This window comes from Anastrepha obliqua, chromosome 3 (assembly GCF_027943255.1).
Source record: "Anastrepha obliqua isolate idAnaObli1 chromosome 3, idAnaObli1_1.0, whole genome shotgun sequence".
In the NCBI taxonomy this organism is placed as follows: Eukaryota; Metazoa; Arthropoda; class Insecta; order Diptera; family Tephritidae; genus Anastrepha; species Anastrepha obliqua.
Genome location: NC_072894.1, coordinates 2,729,388 through 2,748,485, shown reverse-complemented (window position 1 = coordinate 2,748,485; position 19,098 = coordinate 2,729,388). Strand labels below are relative to the sequence as shown.

At 37.2% G+C, this 19,098-nt stretch overlaps 1 protein-coding gene across 6 annotated transcripts in view; it reads right to left on the bottom strand.

Annotated features, from left to right (window-relative positions):
• Positions 1–19,098, bottom strand: part of LOC129240834 (uncharacterized) — a 46,512-nt gene that overhangs the window by 13,489 nt on the left and 13,925 nt on the right. The window lies entirely within an intron of this gene.

Sequence of the window (19,098 nt, the reverse complement as noted above, 5' to 3'; positions counted from 1 at the left end):
TCTTTATATTACATGTGTTTGTTCATCAATTACCTGTGAAATTTATTGACTTTAGAAATATTAGAGCGAATCCAATTTTTTTCTTAAAAATGGGTTATAACTTCAAAACCTTATAATTCCCAATTCGTGCTTTCGAAGTTTTTTTATTGTTAACGATAAGGCTTAAGACCGACAGCATCAATATGCTTGAAATAGATATATTATATCTCCAACGAATTAAAACTTCTTGAGCCCACATGTGCCACATTTAAGCAGCAACAAAATTTGTTTTACCAGCTACTAAAAACATTTCCGACGCTTTTTCTGCGGTGTGCAAATTTTGTAGGAAGGATTCAGTAGACTCAAAACGGATGCCCCGAAACGATCATTTCAGTTTTGGTAGAAAAAAAGGAATGCCATATGTATTCAAATATGAAAACGCGGTGGCTGATCGATAATATTTGAGGAAAATTTTTTCTTTATATCCCTTCAAAATATTTGGTTGCGCAAATTCACAAATTCATTTTCTACAATTCCGGCAGCTTTATGCGACTGCTCTCAGGAAAATGACTTAATGATAAAGCATAGCGGAAACATTGGAGAATATCTAAGTCTGGGAAAATATGATATTAGGCCGTCTAATGGAAAACATTTGATTGCTATAAAATCCTTTCTTAGTTCTGACCATTTGTATCTACAAATTGAGGATTTTGGCATACAACAAAAGGAGAAAAAATATTTTTTTACTTTTTGAATCCATTGTAAAAAGGGCATAATATAATTAATATTAATTTTTATTATTCGGCCACGAAAAGAACAGTTCGACAATACACATTTAGTCAATATCCGTCATTGGCTCGACAGCTTCAAATGATAACATAAGACAGAAATATTGTTGGCATGAACTTTTTTTATTATAATCTGGGAGATAATTGCATGGCATTTACACTTAAGGTAAAGTAGCAATAAAAAAACGAGTTATTTATCGATGTTCGATCCTTATTTTCATGCGTTTGATGACCTGTACGATTATAACTTATTTAGCACCTTTTATGCCACGCCATGACCTGGCGAATTTCTCTTAATGCCATATGTCTGTAGCTTTGTTGCTTTCCGCCATTTATTAACAGCACTTTAAAGTAAATGCTCCATTATTCACGGTGTGGCATTCAGTGTGGCATTTAATGTAAGCGATCATAAATCATGAGCGTCAACTTGGTGAATGTGGAAAATGTTATTTTACTTAAGAGACTTTCACTAGGACTTTCCATCTCAATTTACTTTCTACGCACTATTCAATCAAAATATGTGAATACTCTCATGCCTCGCTCAACGGCACAGATAGGTTCCGGAAAACTTGTCTGTAAAGTGAAAATTCGATTAGCAAATCATTTGCTTTCATAAAAATTGAAACAAACTAAATCAGATCTGTTGTAATATCAGCTCGGAGTTAAGTGTTAAGTTCTATTTGAATGCTTACTTAAAAATAAAACAGCACAACAAAGAAGAATACGAAAAATAAACCCATTTCACAGTTACAAAAAAAGTATTAAATGATATGATGATAAATCAGATGAAATAGATTCCTGGGTAAGGAAGACTGATTCTCACCAAGTCTTCGTTCGCTTACTTACTGCATCAGTAGTGCAATTCATTAACTTTTAACGATTTGACTATTGTTATTTTTGTCTACAGTATTTGTTGTTTGCACTGACGATTGTAATATTCACAAATTTATGTTAACTAACTACTAAACAGCTGTCTTCTATTTATTCAAACTGAGAGTGCCATCTTTGTGAAGTTAAATATCAAAATGAGAGAATAACACAAAGAAGAATAGCAAAGAGACAAACTAACCCAGCTGTTAAATTCAATTTGGAGTGGCTTTCCAATTATATTTACACAAAGAAGGTAACATAAAATAATTTTTTTTAATTAATATTTCCTTAATAATCTTTGAAAATATTGTATATTTGCTTTAGGATATCATCCTAAAAGAAGCTGCGCCACAACCGAGCAAGATTTTTTTTGCCGCTTCTCTTGGGTCTTGGAAAACCTCCCAAAAACCTCGCTTATGTTATATGACGGGTGCTAGGGCTAACGGACGACTAGCTTATGGATCCTCATTGCTCACCTACGGATCGTTGGTAACATCAAATTGCATCAAAGACACAATTTAGAATTTAATTATCTTGAAAGTTCTTGTAACTTGTTTACCCGTTTTTCGGTCGAAATCGCTGTTATTTTGGAACCCCTAAGACGCCTGTGAAGCTGAGAAAATAGGTCCTCAGTCAAGCCTGGAGTTAACTAAAATAATTCTTGGAACTCTACTGCAGCCAAATGAAAAGGATTTCCCACATCCCGGAGCAAACGTCGATCCCCCGCTTGAGGGTTCACTATCTCCACGCGATAATTCATAAGCCAAATACTCAAAGAGCATATTCGTGTTTTTTAATAAGATTTTATCAATGTAATTCCAAAATTTTAATTTAAACTACTAACCCTTGTTTTCTAGTTTAATTTAACCACACCAAAATTGTTGTCGTTAGTTTGCGATAGTAGATATTTTAACCAAGCAGCTGCTTTTGTCTTATCAATTTTCATTATGAGATGGGTTAGAGAATAGCGAAATCGTTAAAATTTTGGTTAAGGAAAAATAAAAATGCGAATATTGTCAAAATATGCTACTGAATTCCACTGCAGCTCCCCATTTAGAAGAGATTCTGCGTAAATCGAGAAAGTGTCGTAATCCAAAAAGGCCGTTAAATCGAAATGTCGTATAAAGATCGGGCACATAGCGGGTAAACATATGTATGTAAGATTGTATATCATTTCGGAACTCAAGTAGCTTTCAGTTGCTGTAAGTTATTTTACCTAAATAGGACATTCATTTTACCCCAAAAGATATGGATAAGAAAGTGGTTGCCATATTTAAGTCATAAAAAGAGAAAGAAATTTTTTCTAAGTTCGTATTGGTTTTATAGCCTTATCTCCATATAATTAAAATAAAATTACAAAAACTTTTTTTTTTTTGATATTTTTATTTCGGCTGGCATTTTATGCATTTTATAGCTGTAATTTCCTTATTTTCCCGTTTACGATTTTTTTCCTCATTGCCAAATTTGCTGATTTTTGGCTTACCACTTTCGAGTTTTGCCATTTGCCATTAAAACCAGCACATTGTTGGGCTCCATTTATTTTGAGCTGGCAATTTGTGTCATTGCTTTTATTGGTCGCTTGCACAAACAGATCAAATTTATGAGGTCATCAACGTTGAACAATTTTTAAACCGTCTGATTTGGCATGTTCGGCATGTTCGGCTTACACGATCTGTTTTGTTCTAAAATAGAGTTGTTGACAACAATGTTTGGGTCAACAATGGGCTACTGACAAAGCTAAAGGGAGCAGAAAAACACAATACCAGAAAACCAAACAAATAATTGAATGATTGATCGAAAATTGCGCAGAATTACGAATATTTTGGAAGGTGCCATTGAGTAGCAGTTAAATATGTGCACATGCAGCATTGCTTACGTAATCGAAAATCACGCAAAAGAAAAATTCAAATTATAGCACATTTTGCAACAACACTCAAAGCCAGATACCAGATAATCTGTATCGCAATTTTTCTCAATTTTTTCTTGCTTTTTGTTTTGTTTTGTTGTTCAGGATGTATGGTAGCAAATTAAAAAATTAAAGCAGTGCTGAAAGCAGCAAAAAGTGCACTGGCCAAACGGGCTTTTCTACTCTACGCACGCCAAGTGGGCAACGGTCAGCGAAATCGTCGGAAGCAGTTGGCAGCCATTGGAGTGTGTTTGGGTGTATGCGCACGTATGTGTTTTGCTCCAAAACCTCATGTAATATTTTAAAATGATTGCAGGTGTGTTTGCAGGCAAGCCGATTGGCGACGTAATGCCCACGCTGCCAAAAGGCATACACGCTCGCATACATGCATAGATGCCTATGTAGGCGCAAATGCACACATATTTACATGCACATGTATGAATACGGGCACCTACGAGCGAATGGGAGCCACAAGAATTGCAGTCAATGCAAACATATGCGGTGCAACAACATGCGCCAACAAGCTGGGAAATACGAGCACAGATATGCGAAAATATTTCGCCAATTAGTTTTTATCAAAATCGAAGCTATGTAAAAAAGTTCCAAGGCTCGACAGATGGCATTTTTTCAAACCGAAAACCTGAAATATAAGAGTTGATTCGACAGCAAGAATCACCTGTCATCACTTTGAGTGAAGTTTCGGACCTGGTTGTAATGTTTTATTGAAAATTCCTTTTTCTGAGTCATTTAAATTATGTAATTTGTAATTCATATTCTACATATATTCCGATAGTCAGACAGTCCTAAAATCGCTTCAATCATGGAAACACTCTTTGAAAACATTGATGGAGTGTTATGAACAATAAATACATAGTACTCACTCAGTTTTCCTCTATGACTCCTCTCTACTACCGGGCCACATTGACATTGTGGGTAACTGTAAGGCGGATGAGTTAGCTTGACTGGGCTCTACGCTCCAAATTACTCAAGACAAAGTTGATATACCCTTATATGCCCTTAGCAACATATAAGCTTCAACCAGATAGATGCACCTTAAGTATTGCCAACAGCCGATGGAGACAGTTAAATATAATACATGAAGCATTAGTAGGCAGACATTCCCACAATGGAATATGGGTCGCACTATCAGTTCACTTAAATTTAATAGAAAAGTCTTAAGAATATTAGTAGGAATCCTTTCTGGGCACTGTCTTACAGGAAGGCATGCCAGTAGGGTTGGGGATGCAGACGAGAAAGAGACAGTTGAACAGTTATATACGGGTGCATGACTCTGTGTAGAAAAAGGTTTAATTTGCTCGGAATCGCTTTCTGGACAGCATAACGGATGTTGCATATACAAAATTAGCTAGACTAACTAGATTTATAAAATCCAAGTGAAGACCAATTGGAGTAAGGATGGGCTGGAACTGTGGTATCACAAGGGGTTTCTATTTAGCCTAAGTACGTCGCAAGACTGCCACTTGACCTAACCTAACCTAGCCTAAGTCTTATTCTACACTTCCGCTTATCCGGTCTTATCCACACACTCTGCAATTGCTATTTACCTATCCATATTAATAGACGCAACGAGTTCGTTTTGCCTCTAGATTGCTTAATTTTGCTGATGCAGTTCCATCGCACGAAGACTTTACAAAGAAATGTATATTTTACATAATTAAAAGAGGTCGGTAAGAAAGATGTAAGACTCTGCGGCTAGAGAACTAAAAAACGATAAATCAAGTTACAAGTTAGCTGATATTGCGAAATTCGCTGAGAGCAAAGCAACTGTACGACGATAAGCACCATCTTATTATTCTCTCCAACGTGCATTTAGAGCGTAGTGCTTTAAAGTAATGTTTTTAAGATCCTTTGTAATATTTGAAATAATGCAACACCAAATTTCTTTGTTTAGAAATTTCTTGCACGGTGAAAAAGGCTACTAATACCGTCTTGTTCCTAAAGCTTCTGTAGCCACTCTCGCACTCAAATTTCCACCTATCAATGCAGGAATTTTTACAGGTCAAAGTTGCCTAATGCTTCTTCAGAGTTTTCCCAAAACTATTTTTGACCATATTTGTACATTTATTTCTGAATGCAAGGAGAGAGTTGTCATGTGCTCTATCCAAATCTTATTTTAGGCAATATTTGCGCTTTTATCCGTTCAACGCGAGTTTTTTTAAAAACTGTCCACTTTCTAAACCAGCAAGCCACAAATGAGGGTGTGGGACTATGCAATAATCAATTCCTTTAATACATAGTTGTGTATGCAAAATTATATAAACCGAAAATTGTGCTGAAAGCACCTATCTCGTATGATATTGTCCTGAAAATATCACTCATTAATATTATTGTTTTTATGAACTACGCGATACACTGTTTTTTTAATAGTCTCATATCGACATACGAATTCCTAAATTTCACAGAGCATTTAAAAGTGTAATAAAACTTTAATTGAATGCGACAGTAAACTTTATATTTTTCCGGTAGCACCATTTACATTCCATTCGCACTGCACTTATTCGCATTGCATAATTGCCAACTGACTTGCAAAATCTTTAGAGGTACTCTCCATGCACACATACAAACATACAACATGTGCGTAAGTACGTATAACCCATAACGTATACATAAATAAAATCCGGCTGACCGAAATCTGTTCGCATATGCCCAACACATTAACCCGGTTAGCTTGCACATTTATTTAGTTGAAAGCAATAAAATATAAATACATAAGCAATAAAAATAAAAGCATGTAAGTAAGTCATTTGAAGTTTAAATTAGACTAAGGCGAATGTGCGTACAAACACAATAGAAGTTGTTTAAGTGCAAAAGAAAGCGGCAGCGGGCAGCGGGCAGCTGGCAGTTGGCAACTAAACAATGCAGTTCGCCCACGTTCGCTCTTCACAGTTTGTTGTGTGTTGTTCGCTGTCAAAACGAAAGACTAAAGCTGTGAACGTGCTGAGAGTGGCACTCATTTTAACACAGGTGCTTCTGCCCTATGCACCGACGACGACGACACACGAATGCAAATGCACCAGACCGCCTTTCATGCGATCGTTGAAAACGACGATTACCATTATTAACATTTAACGCCTGCCACGCCAAAAATACAAAACATCTTGGTGCTACACAATAAATGATAGTTTCTCACCTTTGTGTATGCGCCATCAACACAATAGACCGCAAAAACTCAACGAATTGGAGGCAATGCTGCGCTTCAGCGGTAGTGTAGCTAAGTGTTTTTGGAACCTCCACATACACACCTACCTGCAGCGCACAAACGTCATAAAACAACAAGTTCATTTGCTTGGCGCTCACGCATTAATCGTCCACTGCCATTGCCGCTACTACCGACACCGACACCGACACTAGCACCACCACCTTCACCTTAGCCGGTAGAGCCATTTATTATGCCCGTATTTTTTTTGGTTTTTGTGCAGCTACACTCACCTACAGCACACGGCTAACAACAATTACGATGATTAATTTCGTATTAGCAGCACTACCGAGGCCTAAACTGCATCAATTATGAAACAATCTGTTGCATTTTAATGGCGTTCCAATCACGCAAATCACAATGCAAATGAAAACGCAATAAAAGCGCCCAAGTAAGTCATAGGAATATTGCTTAGCTTACAACTAAAACAAGTGAGGCAATATGAGATATATATTTATTTTATTTATAATTTTTTTTTTTTTTTTGAAGAGGCTAAATTTCTTGGCTTACGAAAACTCTTGAGAAAGCAGAATGTCAGCACCGGATTGCTGTCGTTGCGGTAAGGGTTTAGTAAAAATTGTTTCCTAAAACTTGATAAACCCAAGCCAACTGAATGGAAGTCATGCACTCACTCAGGAACGGCGGCAGGCAAAGGTGAATAGGTACAAATACAAATACAAAATACATAACACATGGGCTGAAATTTTTTTCTTCAAAATTAGCTTTATTCATTTACGCAATATCCATCAAGAATAACGCAATCATTCCAGCGTCACTCTCAGATTTTAATGCCACTTTTGTAGAACGTTTTATCAAAATGGCCCTCAGTTTCAGAGACAGCCTCTTCATTCGAGGGAAGGATTCGCTCGGGGCCAAATCTGGCGAATACGGTGGATGTGCCTACACGTGTCAGCTAACTCACGCAACTTCACTTTTCAACCAGTCAAAAGGATTTTGTGGGTTTTTTTGATGTTTTCTGGTGTTACTGCCTCATTTTGGCGCCCTGCATCATTGATGTCTCTACGACCACAATAAAACGATGGTTTCTGATGGAGCGGAGTTCTCTTAACGCTTTTCAAACCATTACTTTGCTTGAAAGGAATTTTTCCCGCCAAGAAGCAGTGTAAAATAAAAACACGAAATTCTTTTTGATCCATTGTTTTGAAAATAACAGTGAAGTATCGTCCCTCTGAGTAGAATAACTCAGGAACTAATGAATAGAATATCATGAAATTATAACAGCTGTCTTTTTAAGGTTAGCACTAACTGAAAAAGAGGTGAATGCAACAAAACTAGTGCCATCTATGTGTTAGGTCCGGAACTTTTCAGCCCATGTATTATATGGTATGTATTGGCCAATTTATCACGCATCACCCCAACAGTTTCATTTACGATACTACTTTCAGGAATCATTGTTTCAATTATTTGAAAAGATACCTGTTGTATATTTTTGCACTTGAAATCGAGGCTTTCGAAAAATTTGTCTTTGTTTCGGGTGCCTTATGTGGATTTTTCATATTCTGGCAAGTAAATGCGATGTATAACCAATATGTTATATCAGATTTCCTTCCATGAGAGTTTCCACATAGAAATTTCTTACGGTTTTTTCGTACTTTTTCATTTTCTCACTGAAAAATTAAGATTCTTTCTTTCAATTTGGTAGAATAAATGTTCTCAAAGATGTAAATGCAATTCTTTTAAAATTCTTTCTTTAATTTTACGTAAATCTGTATATCTCTGAAACTTCTTTACCAAACTTGCATTTGATCTTGTTAATCGAAATATGAAAATCTCATAAAATATCTGGAACGGATAATTTGAGTAAAAGTCGAAATATCTGAACGGAGGTGGGAAAAATGCCCTTAAAATAGAACACTTGAAAAAACGAGTGTAAATTTGGGCGAAACCTTTAAAATAAATAAAAGCAAACAATAGGCTGAAATGGTAAGTGAGTGAAATCGCTCAATAAATCTGATCAAATTCTCTATAAAGATGTCTTAAAAAAGAAACATTTCATACATTTTGTGTTCCAATATTAATTCAAGGTGTCTTAAAAAGTATTTTTAACAAGATCATTAAACACCTATTTGCAGATTTTAGATAAGTAGTTAAAGTTTTCTTATAATCGTTCGGCGAACAGCAACTAGCGAAATGAAGGTCGGTAATTTGCGAGTTTCTGAAATTAACACTAAATTACTCAAGCCATTAGCGCCTCTGTGCGGCATTTCGCCGTACGTTTCTGACTGCGAATAGTTCACTACTATTTTTGCATTGCTTTATTTTCTAGCAAAGAGCACACAAGTACAGACAAACATACTAATATTCGCTTGCCTTTTTGTTCATTAACTTTTGCGATTTATAGTGTTGTTGGTGGTAGATTGCGGTTGTTGCGGTTTGGTACATTGCAACATATCGCATGCGTACATGCAATTTGGCCGATGAGAACTGCACCGCAATGTACCGATAATGCGCACCTAAGTTGGGCAAATAGAAAAAAGGAATAAAAAAGATGTGGCTAAGGAAAATCACAAAACTTTTAAATAACGAAAAGAAAAAATTCAAAAGCACCAACACTAAGATCATAATTACAATACATCGATTGTGTAGTTGTTTCTGCACTTTCACTCTTTTCGGTCTCTCATTCCCCGCTGGCTAATTACAAGTTTAACTGCCACCTTCGCCTTCACACACCAGCTTGGCCGGCTTATTTTCTTGCCACGGACTACATTTTTCAAACAACACATGTACAATCGTTTTTTTTTTTTTTTTTTCTTCTAACAAAACTACTTCAGCAAAGCTAAACTATGTGAGGCTAGAAAACAATGGAAATTGTCGGTGCTGCAATTAGCAGTGCAGCTCGTTGCAACCTCAAGTCACCAATGCAAAGTAGACAACCGACAGGGAGTTGTGTAGCAGGGAGTATGTGTGGGTTTGCCGGTGGGGGCTTGGGTTGCCTGGCAGTCAAAATGTGTCACTCTTCGGTTTTGTTTATATTCGCTGAGCATTGCTTATTTATGTGTTGACGCCATTGCCACAATTCACGTTTTGTTCGCATTGTGAAATGCCGATAGCCCACTGAAATGTAAACAATCACAGCAACAAAATAGCAATATGGACGAAGAATGCGGTGGCAACAAAAATTAATGACGAATTCAAATTGTTGGCAATGAGTTGTAGTCGTCGAGTTGAATGTTTGGCTCTCAGCTGCTGCTGTTGTTGCTCGTGTGCAGCTGAAAAGGGGCAGCAAATGCTCCGACCAAATATGGGCTTGAGACAAACATTTATTGTTGAATATCAATACAAGTAGGTAAAAAAATAAATAAATGAGTGCCAAAATTGGGGGAAACTTTAAATGTTTTTGCAGATGCGCCGAATTTCAAACCAAAAATGTTTAATAAAAAAATCATCAATTTTAATTCTATTTATTTTTTATTGCTACGTTAGCCCACAACTAATCACTTCAGTTACGTTTTGAGCAAAATATGCATAGAATAATGACAGTTGCCTTAAATTACTGCCTTTCAAACCTTTTGACAGCTGTAAATCAACTTTCAGGTATAAACGGCCAATTAATTTTATGTTCGCAGCCGTAAACTTGTGTTTTTGTATGAAGACATTTCAAGGTCAATATAATAATTTTGGCACATGTGGCAACGTAGAAAAATTAGTTTTGAGTAATATATGGATTACTCCTCAAGTATATATTCCGTTTAGTCATATAAATTAGTCTATACAAATTCAAGTTTCTTACAGGCTATGGGCATATAAAAAGTTTATTACTAAAGGCACTGAAAATTAGTTACAAAAACTTAGTTGAAAGTATTATATTAACAAATTCGTATTTCCCTAAAGTAAAATGAAATGCTATAGCACCAGTCGGACATTACGTGGTGCGTACTCAGTTTTCCAATTAGCAACATAAAAAGTGATTTTTGACGGAATTTCAAAATTGATTCGATGTAATAAGGAAGTACAATCGAAAGAGCGACCAACAACATCAAACATGAGGAACAGTGAGAGTACATTTCTCCGGTCTTAAGGCTTATTAGAAGCAAGCGAGAGTTAAGAAGGCGGTAGGTTGACAAAAATTCAAATAAGAATGAACAATTAATAGAATTCCTGTGGTATGGTCTCCAAATTGGAGCATACAAAAGTCGATAATAGCAGCGTCGCATCGAAGAACTGTGCACTGTTCCGCCTAACAAAGCCTAACTGAAGCCTAATGTTGAATAAGATTTCCTTAAAATAGATATGGTCAATGTGACTATTAAATGTAAAATTCGATTAAAAAAATGCGTAATTTTTGTTCCATCAACGGTTTCTAAAGAAAGAGTCAACAAACCATTATGAATTTTTGCAAAACTGATTTTGAATTCACAGAAAAGAGATTCTTAGTACACCAGAGCTGCAAATTACCAAATTGAAGTTTATGCTTGTCATTCAGGTCCTTTATGAAATAAAAAGAACTGTCTGCATCGTTAATGAACAGAACAATTGTAAGGGACCCCCTGAGGATGAGGTGGTGGTAGTGGAGGTGTTGTCTGAGTAACACAGCTCAGCCCAATTAGCACAAAAGATGCCATTTTGTTACACCACTTGTAGAACCACTGCTTTTTATTAGTCGAACTATCTGGATTTTACTATGAATCTGCCTATGTCGTCTATGTTCTTTTCCGCAATTTATTTCAAATTAACCGTCGAGAATTCCCCCAGCATTCTAACGCATTCACCTCATTTTCAGTTAGTACAAACCTTAAAAGGACAGCTGTTAAAATTGTACGATAATATATTCATTAGTTCGTGAGTTATTGTGCTCAGATGGACAATACTTCGCTGTTAATTTCAAAACAATGGATAAAAAAGAATTTCGTATTTAATTTTACACCGCTTCTTGACCGAAAAAAACGAAGCATCGGCTTGAAAAGTGTTATAAGCACTCCGCTCCTTCAGAAAAAACTATAAAACGATGATTGGCCGACTTCAAACGTGGTCGTAGAAACACCGATGATGCACAACGCAGTGGACGTCCAAATGAGGCGACAACACCAAAAAGCTGGCATCACAAAGATATCAAGAGAACGTGTAGGCACATCCACCGTATTCGCCAGATTTGGCGCCCAGCGACTACTTGCTCTTCATAGGCCGATAAAAAATTTCGCTCGAATGAAGAGTTTATCGCTGAAACTGAGGGTCATTTTGAGACAAAAGATAAATCGTTCTACAAAAGTGGTATTGAAATGTTAGCGCAGCGCTGGAATGATTACGTTGCTCTTGATGGAAATTACGTTGATGAATAAAGCTAATTTTGAACAAAAAAACGTATTTTCTTTGTTAGTCCCATGACTTTTCAGCCCATGTGTTATATAATATACTGAGACATTTTTATGGGAACAAAATTTGTTACAAAATATTGGTACTAGGAAGACTGGACATACGTAGAAAATTGTTTTTCGCCTTATAAATCGTACTTGGCAGAAATGGCAGAAATGACAATGAAGGAAAACCCGGAAGACTATGCGGATACCACATATCTTGATTGCCACGAAATTCAAGGCAAGAAGAAACGTTTATTAAAAACAGGAAAATGAAAATTGAGATTTGAAAAGGTCGAGCCAAGGAGCACCAGGAGATTTGGTGGCTCCTAAAACACTCAGGCTAAAAAGCCCATTGTATTTAAAGCTCTGGAAACGGGGTAGATAGTCAAGGAGGGAAGAGAAAAGTATCAGAGAAAGAGATAGGAAAGAATAGAGACAGAGATAGAGGTAGTTAGTCCTGTGAGAATTTTCCAGATTCTTAGGCAAATCTGTAAATATCCTCCAGTTTTAGAGAACGAATATTTCTCATGACATTAGAACCCAAAACTCGTAGCCGTGCTCTAGCAAAGGCAGGACACTCACTCCTCCAAGCATGACAGGCACACTGGGTCCTCAATGATTCCAATGGTGGTCATGTGCTGACCCCATGGGTTGTGTCCTGTAATGATACCGACCATCAACCGAATGTCTTTCCTTCTACGTTTTCTAGACCGGACCATCGCTCTTTATATAGATTGCCTACATAATCGCTGATCCAATTCATGATTCCTGCGGAACTGTCACTGAAGACTTCAATCTGTTTCCCGCTCCATCTCCTCTCGATCATCCATTCGGCTACTTTGAGAATGGCAAAAACTTCTGTTTGGAAAACAGTTGTCATTTCCTCCATAGCATAGTGATACTTATTACTATCGTTTAAGTACCATCCGGCTCCAGACCCTATTTCATTCTTGGACCCATCGGTAAAGAAAATATCTGTCAAACCTCCGTGCATGCATTCAGGATTGCTCCATTGTTAAAAAAACAGGAAGCATTTATTATCGATTCTCGATCTAAATTATAAACCATTATTGATAAAAGGAATATCACACTTACTAAATTTATTTGATGAAATAGTCATAAAACTATTAAAAAAATTTATGAATTATATTACAATCTGCAACCACTTTCGAAATGGAAGATCACCTAATAATTGACATGATTTATTTCAGATTGAACACATTTTATTCTGTATGTTATATTGGAAATAGACACTGCGACAAATTGGAAATAGACTGGAAATAGACCTTCATGACAAATTTACGTAGTCGGCTCTCAAACTATCAATAATATTTCAAACTTATTCTATTACTTTTGGACATTTAGCAATTTTATATATCTAATCAACCGAAACACTTTGCATACCAGCACCAACACATTCCGACCTCATCATATTTTCCCATTCGAGCTCAATGCATGCGTTGCAGTATTTTTTATTTTTGTTCTGTTAGCTAACTAACACATAGGGCGAGTGTAATATTCCCAGATAATTTAATATCTTCACATATTAAGCACTCCATATCATATGGCACACTCATATGTACATGTATACCATAGATGCACACGAGTACCCATAATCTCAAACTATTTGCACGCTTTGCGAGATGACGCAATTCGCCAGTTGCCGCCCATCGGCTACCGCTGAATCAGATTTTTTTGTATTTGTAACACGAACACCGTCTACCCAGATCTCAGTTCACTCGATGCTTTGTAGAATTTCGTAATTGATATGTGCGAGCAAATAAGTGAGAGCTAGCGTTGGTGTATTTTTAGAAATTACAATGTGGGTTACTAAGGCGTATGAGCAATTGCAGGCACCACCCTCCTCCAATGTTTTACGCAACGAAGCGGCAAGGCAGTGCAGGCAGCGCATCTTACACCTGTCGAGCTTAGTACGACAAAGCGCTGCATCGTCAATTACGGCTCTTTGTCGCTTTGGTGATAATTAAGACTTGCCAATTATCGTCAGTGAGGTGAACAATTTCGCCAACGTGGGCCGCGAATGTGGCAGAGTGTGGGCGGTTTGGATTTTTTTAACAATAAATGGAGTTAAATGATGCAACATAAGAAGCATTCATGAACAATTTCGGAAGAATGAAAAATGTCTACATAATATTTGTCCGTAGACGGATTTTCCTAAAGCCAGTGTAGGAAGATTTGACAACACAAACTTCTAAGTTATTAAATCACTTAAGACACTCAGTTCAATTAATTGCGCATAGAATTACCGCACACAAACAACGGCACACAAATGCGTACGGCGACAAGGAAGTAGAATCTGAGCCGAAAATCATTTAGAAAAGTAAACGCAATAACAACAGCCAGCAACCGCTCAGCGTATTGGAATTAACCAATACAAAAAACTGTGAGCTGAAATCAAACTGCGCCTTCTATATCGAATTCCACTGACAGCTGTTGTCAAAAGTGTAACATTAGAGCGCAATCAAAATTTGATTGCGAAATCAACGAGTTGGCTCATGTTAACCGCATTAGTGGCGCCGCAAGTGCGCACTCATTGAGCCAACTCTAACAAGCAGTGCGCGCAGATCATAAGAACTTCGAGTCGGCGTGGGCGGTAGCTCAGCCGAAAATCCTCTTAACACTTTATAACCCGGAGTGCTGGCATGGCATGTGATCTTAAGTCTAATTTGTGTGGGCATGAATGGACTTAAAATGAAGCGGAGTAGGAACAATCATTTTCTCTTTACGTGCTTCTTATGTGCACACATACATATTTAAGCCAATCAAATAATTTTGCAAGCATTCTTGGAACATAAAATATACACACGTACGCACACGTACATATGTATGCTTGTATATTGATTGCGTGTCTTATTATTATTGATTATTGTCAATGTTTATTTTTCTGAATGTTTTACAATCAACATTTTATTGAAGTAACTGAATGAGACTTGTGATTGGGTTAGTACTTTTTTATTTTAATTAATTGCAATTGGCAATTATGGTGGAAAGGAATTTGATTTTATGGCGCAATGAATCATTAAAGCTCACCTTAAAGGGAAACTAATCACAATACGATAATTCGAAAAAGAAAATGAAGAAACAAATAAATCACGATATGATGATATTCGATGCCAGTAATTTTTTAAATGCCTTGAAGTGGAAAATTAATGCCAACAAGTATTGTAAAATTTCACATAATGCAACAAATTAAACCTCATGCAACACAAATTGGTGTGTGCGTATCGAAGTGGGAGATATGTGAGGAAAAATGTCTAAGAATTAGGCAAATAAATACGAGCTGTGTTCAAAAAGTATCGCGAATTTTGAATTTTCGCAGGTTACGTATATTCGAATTTCGATTTTTCTGAGGCGATATGTTGGTACTCGTGTCTCTCACTCATGCCGACGAGTTCGACCACTTTGAATGTTCAGCTGCTTTGCTTGCACGTGTTTCGGCTCGTCTTCGATTTTTACCTATTCAAAAAGATGGATCAAAGAACCTGTATCAAATTTTGTGTGAAAAGCAAAACTAAGTGCGCAGATGTATTCCGAATATTGACAGCGTCATACGGAGAAGCTACTTTGGAGCAAATCAACGTTTATCGGTGGTACAAAATGTTCTGAGAAGGCAGAGAAGATGTGAACGACGAAAAGCGTGCCGGACGCCCAAACACTTCAACAATAGACAAAAAATTGATGAAGTGAAGAAAATTGTATTGGCCAATCGTCAAATCACCGTCAGAGAAGTTGCTGAGGACCTGCGCATATCGATTGGCTCGTACAATTCGATTTTTTTCATTGATTTGGGCATGAAACTGGTCGCCGCAAAATTCGTACCAAAACTGCTCAATTTCGACCAAAAGCATCATCGCATGAACATTGCTAATGAGATGTTGGACTCTGTCTGCAACGACCCAAATTTGCTCCAGAGGGTCATAACTGGTGACGAATCGTGGGTTTATGGTTATGACGTGGAAACCAAAGCTCAATGGAAACGGCCGCACGAACCAAGACCGAAAAAAGCGCGCCAAGTTCGGTCGAATTTAAAAGTTTTGCTTACCGTTTTCTTCGATTGCAGAGGCGTTGTGCATCATGAGTTCTTGCCATGGGGTAAAACGGTCAATAAGGAATACTACCTGCAAGTTATGCGCAATTTGCGCGAAGCAATCCGCCAGAAACGCCCGGATTTGTGGAAGAACAAAAATTGGCTGTCGCATCACGATAACGCCCCTGCTCACACATCGTTACTTGTGCGCGACTTTTTGGCCAAGAATAACACACTCATGATGCCACAGCCACCGTACTCCCCAGATCTGGCCCTCTGTGACTTTTTCTTGTTCCCGAAACTGAGAAGGCTCATGAAAGGACGACGCTACGCTACGATTGACGAGCTAAAGACGGCATCGAAGGAGGAGCTGAACAAGATAAAAAAATGATTTTTTGAAGTGCTTCAAAGATTGAAAAAAACGTTGACACAAGTGCATAATATCTCATGGGGATTACTTTGAAGGAGACAAAATAGATATTAATGAATAAATAAATATTTTTTGAAAAAACACAAAATTCGCAACAGGTACAAATTTAGATACCGCAAAGAAGCTTCCTTCTAATATCGACCACTTAGCGGGAAGTTATGGTTTGAGCAAAACAACCGAATTTAACGGTGGAAATTTTCCCTACTTTTCTGTGCTTTATACGAGGCTTACATATAGCTGGAATACCTACTTTCTCGAGCTTAACTAACAATTCGCAATTAAAGGCGAGATTACCCATACAAATATTCTCTCCGAAATCCGTGATTATAAAATAATCTTAGATTTTAAAGATGCTTTTTTCCGCACAACCCTGTGTTTTGTGTGTTGTAGAGTTAAAAGCAAAAATTCAAGTCGAGATAGACATATTTATTTATATAAGTGCATACTTAAAGCATAGCTCCTCATAAAAATTATGCTTGGCAATAGGAAGTACGCTTGTAAGCATTAAACGAAGTTGAGCGCAATGGAAAAACTAGTTCAAAGTATTTCCTGTCTAAAAACATACGAAATGCACCAATTCAAAAACTTGTTACACAAAGCTATTTTTTCAGAAAACAATAATTTACTAGTGTGAAAACAGACGGATGTTATGGCTACGAGTATGGGTGGATTGCACCATTGCCACTGAGTTAGCAAACATTTGTTAACATATGTTAGCTACGGATATGTCTTGCACAGCTAGACACAACTACATGAAAATTTAACGCCACTATAAATGTAAAAAAACAGCAGCAACAACACCAATAATAATGGTTAGCACACATTTTATCGGATATCTTGATCAATTTTGGCCCTATGCACTAACAAATGTACATAGAAAATGCTTAACTGTGCATTTGTGCTTACATAACACAATCAAGAAAAAAAAAGATCTACGTATAGAAATATGCTTGGCGACTACATTGAAGGTGTTGCATGCAAATCAGTTGATGTTTGAGAGAATTGGATTTTTTTCTCGACAAACTGAACTGCTTCGCGGAGTCACTGGTAAATTGGCGCTAATGAGGAAATTCTCTACAAGAACAAATTTCTTTTATTCGTTTAAGCAAATCAAACAATAATACACATTTTTCTATTCTAGAGTATACAAAAGTATTGCCTCAGTCATGCGGTAACCACGAAAGCAAATGATGCACCTCCCTAAGATCCCAATCACCCAAATTTCAACTCTAATTACACATACCTGCATACATAACGCATGGAACAGAATAAAATGTGAGGTTTGCACTTTGACCTCGTTGACTTTTTTGCTCTCTACAAATATACCTAAATACATACATATACACTTACTCACTTACTTCCTTCCTTCTTTATTATGTCATTAGCTAAAAAGTAGAAATTAAGTAGCAAAACCTTTCATTAACGACTAAGTACGATGGTGAGGCCCAGGGCCACCGCTGGCACGTACCAAATAAACCCATAAGCACTGGGTTGCAAGCTCGACACACGATCACGTCAGGTGGTGAATTGAGGGCCGGCCACGCGTACATGCGTGACGAAAAGTGTTTAACACTTTCGCTTTTAACTACGAAATTTTGTTCGGTAATGCACACCGCGACGACAGCAATCAAATATATTTTATTAATTATGTAATAAAGTCGTAAAAAATACAAAAAAGGCGCTATTGCTGTGCATCTGCAGAATATGATGGACTTAAGCGATTAGAAACAAGAGGTGACGGTATGCTTGAGCGAGAACGCGTTGCATGGTTGATGGTGCAGTAAGGCGTGAAGATGGCGCAACCTTAACCGATTTGCAGCAAACCAATGTGAAGGAGTCCAAAGTATGGAGCAGAGTGCTATATTCAGCTATCCAAGTAGGCAGTGCCTTGTCATCCGCAAGTTGCTACTTTGTGTGTACGTATGTATGTATGCCCCTATTTAGAAAATGCCCTACATGAGCGTTAGCTTAGCAGCAGATGCGCGTAGTGCAAAAGCGCCAAATTAAGAAGTGCAAATGCGTGAAGGGCATACAGCTCATAACCGGAGCAGTGAAGAGAAGATTTTAGGCAAGTCTCTAAATACTTTAAATTAAACATTCCTTGGAAGTTGTGTTGAAAAGAAAACAAAAAATTAATCTACTCGCATACGAAGCGAATTATTAACTGGTTTTTGCATTCAGGGCCACTTGTGTACCAGAAACCCACTGTGGCGAGTTTGGCTAAAAGTTTTCTCATGCGTTGTAGGCATGTAAATGTAAAATTATTGCAGCTAAAATTTATAACTTAAATATAGATATCAATTCAAATACAAGAGGGAACACAATTGGCAATCTCTTGCATCAAACTGTGTTGACTTAAGCTTCAAAGTCATTGCGTGAACAAATTTTTGATTCTTTGAAAGTGATAAGCAACACCGGTTTACTGTGTCTAAAGGTATTCGAAGCTTTTCTTTAGTGCTTGCTGAAAGTTCTTATCCAAAGAAACGAAAATAGGGGTTTCCAACGTTTCCAGTTGTCTAAACTTTGTTATATCTGTTCACAGAGT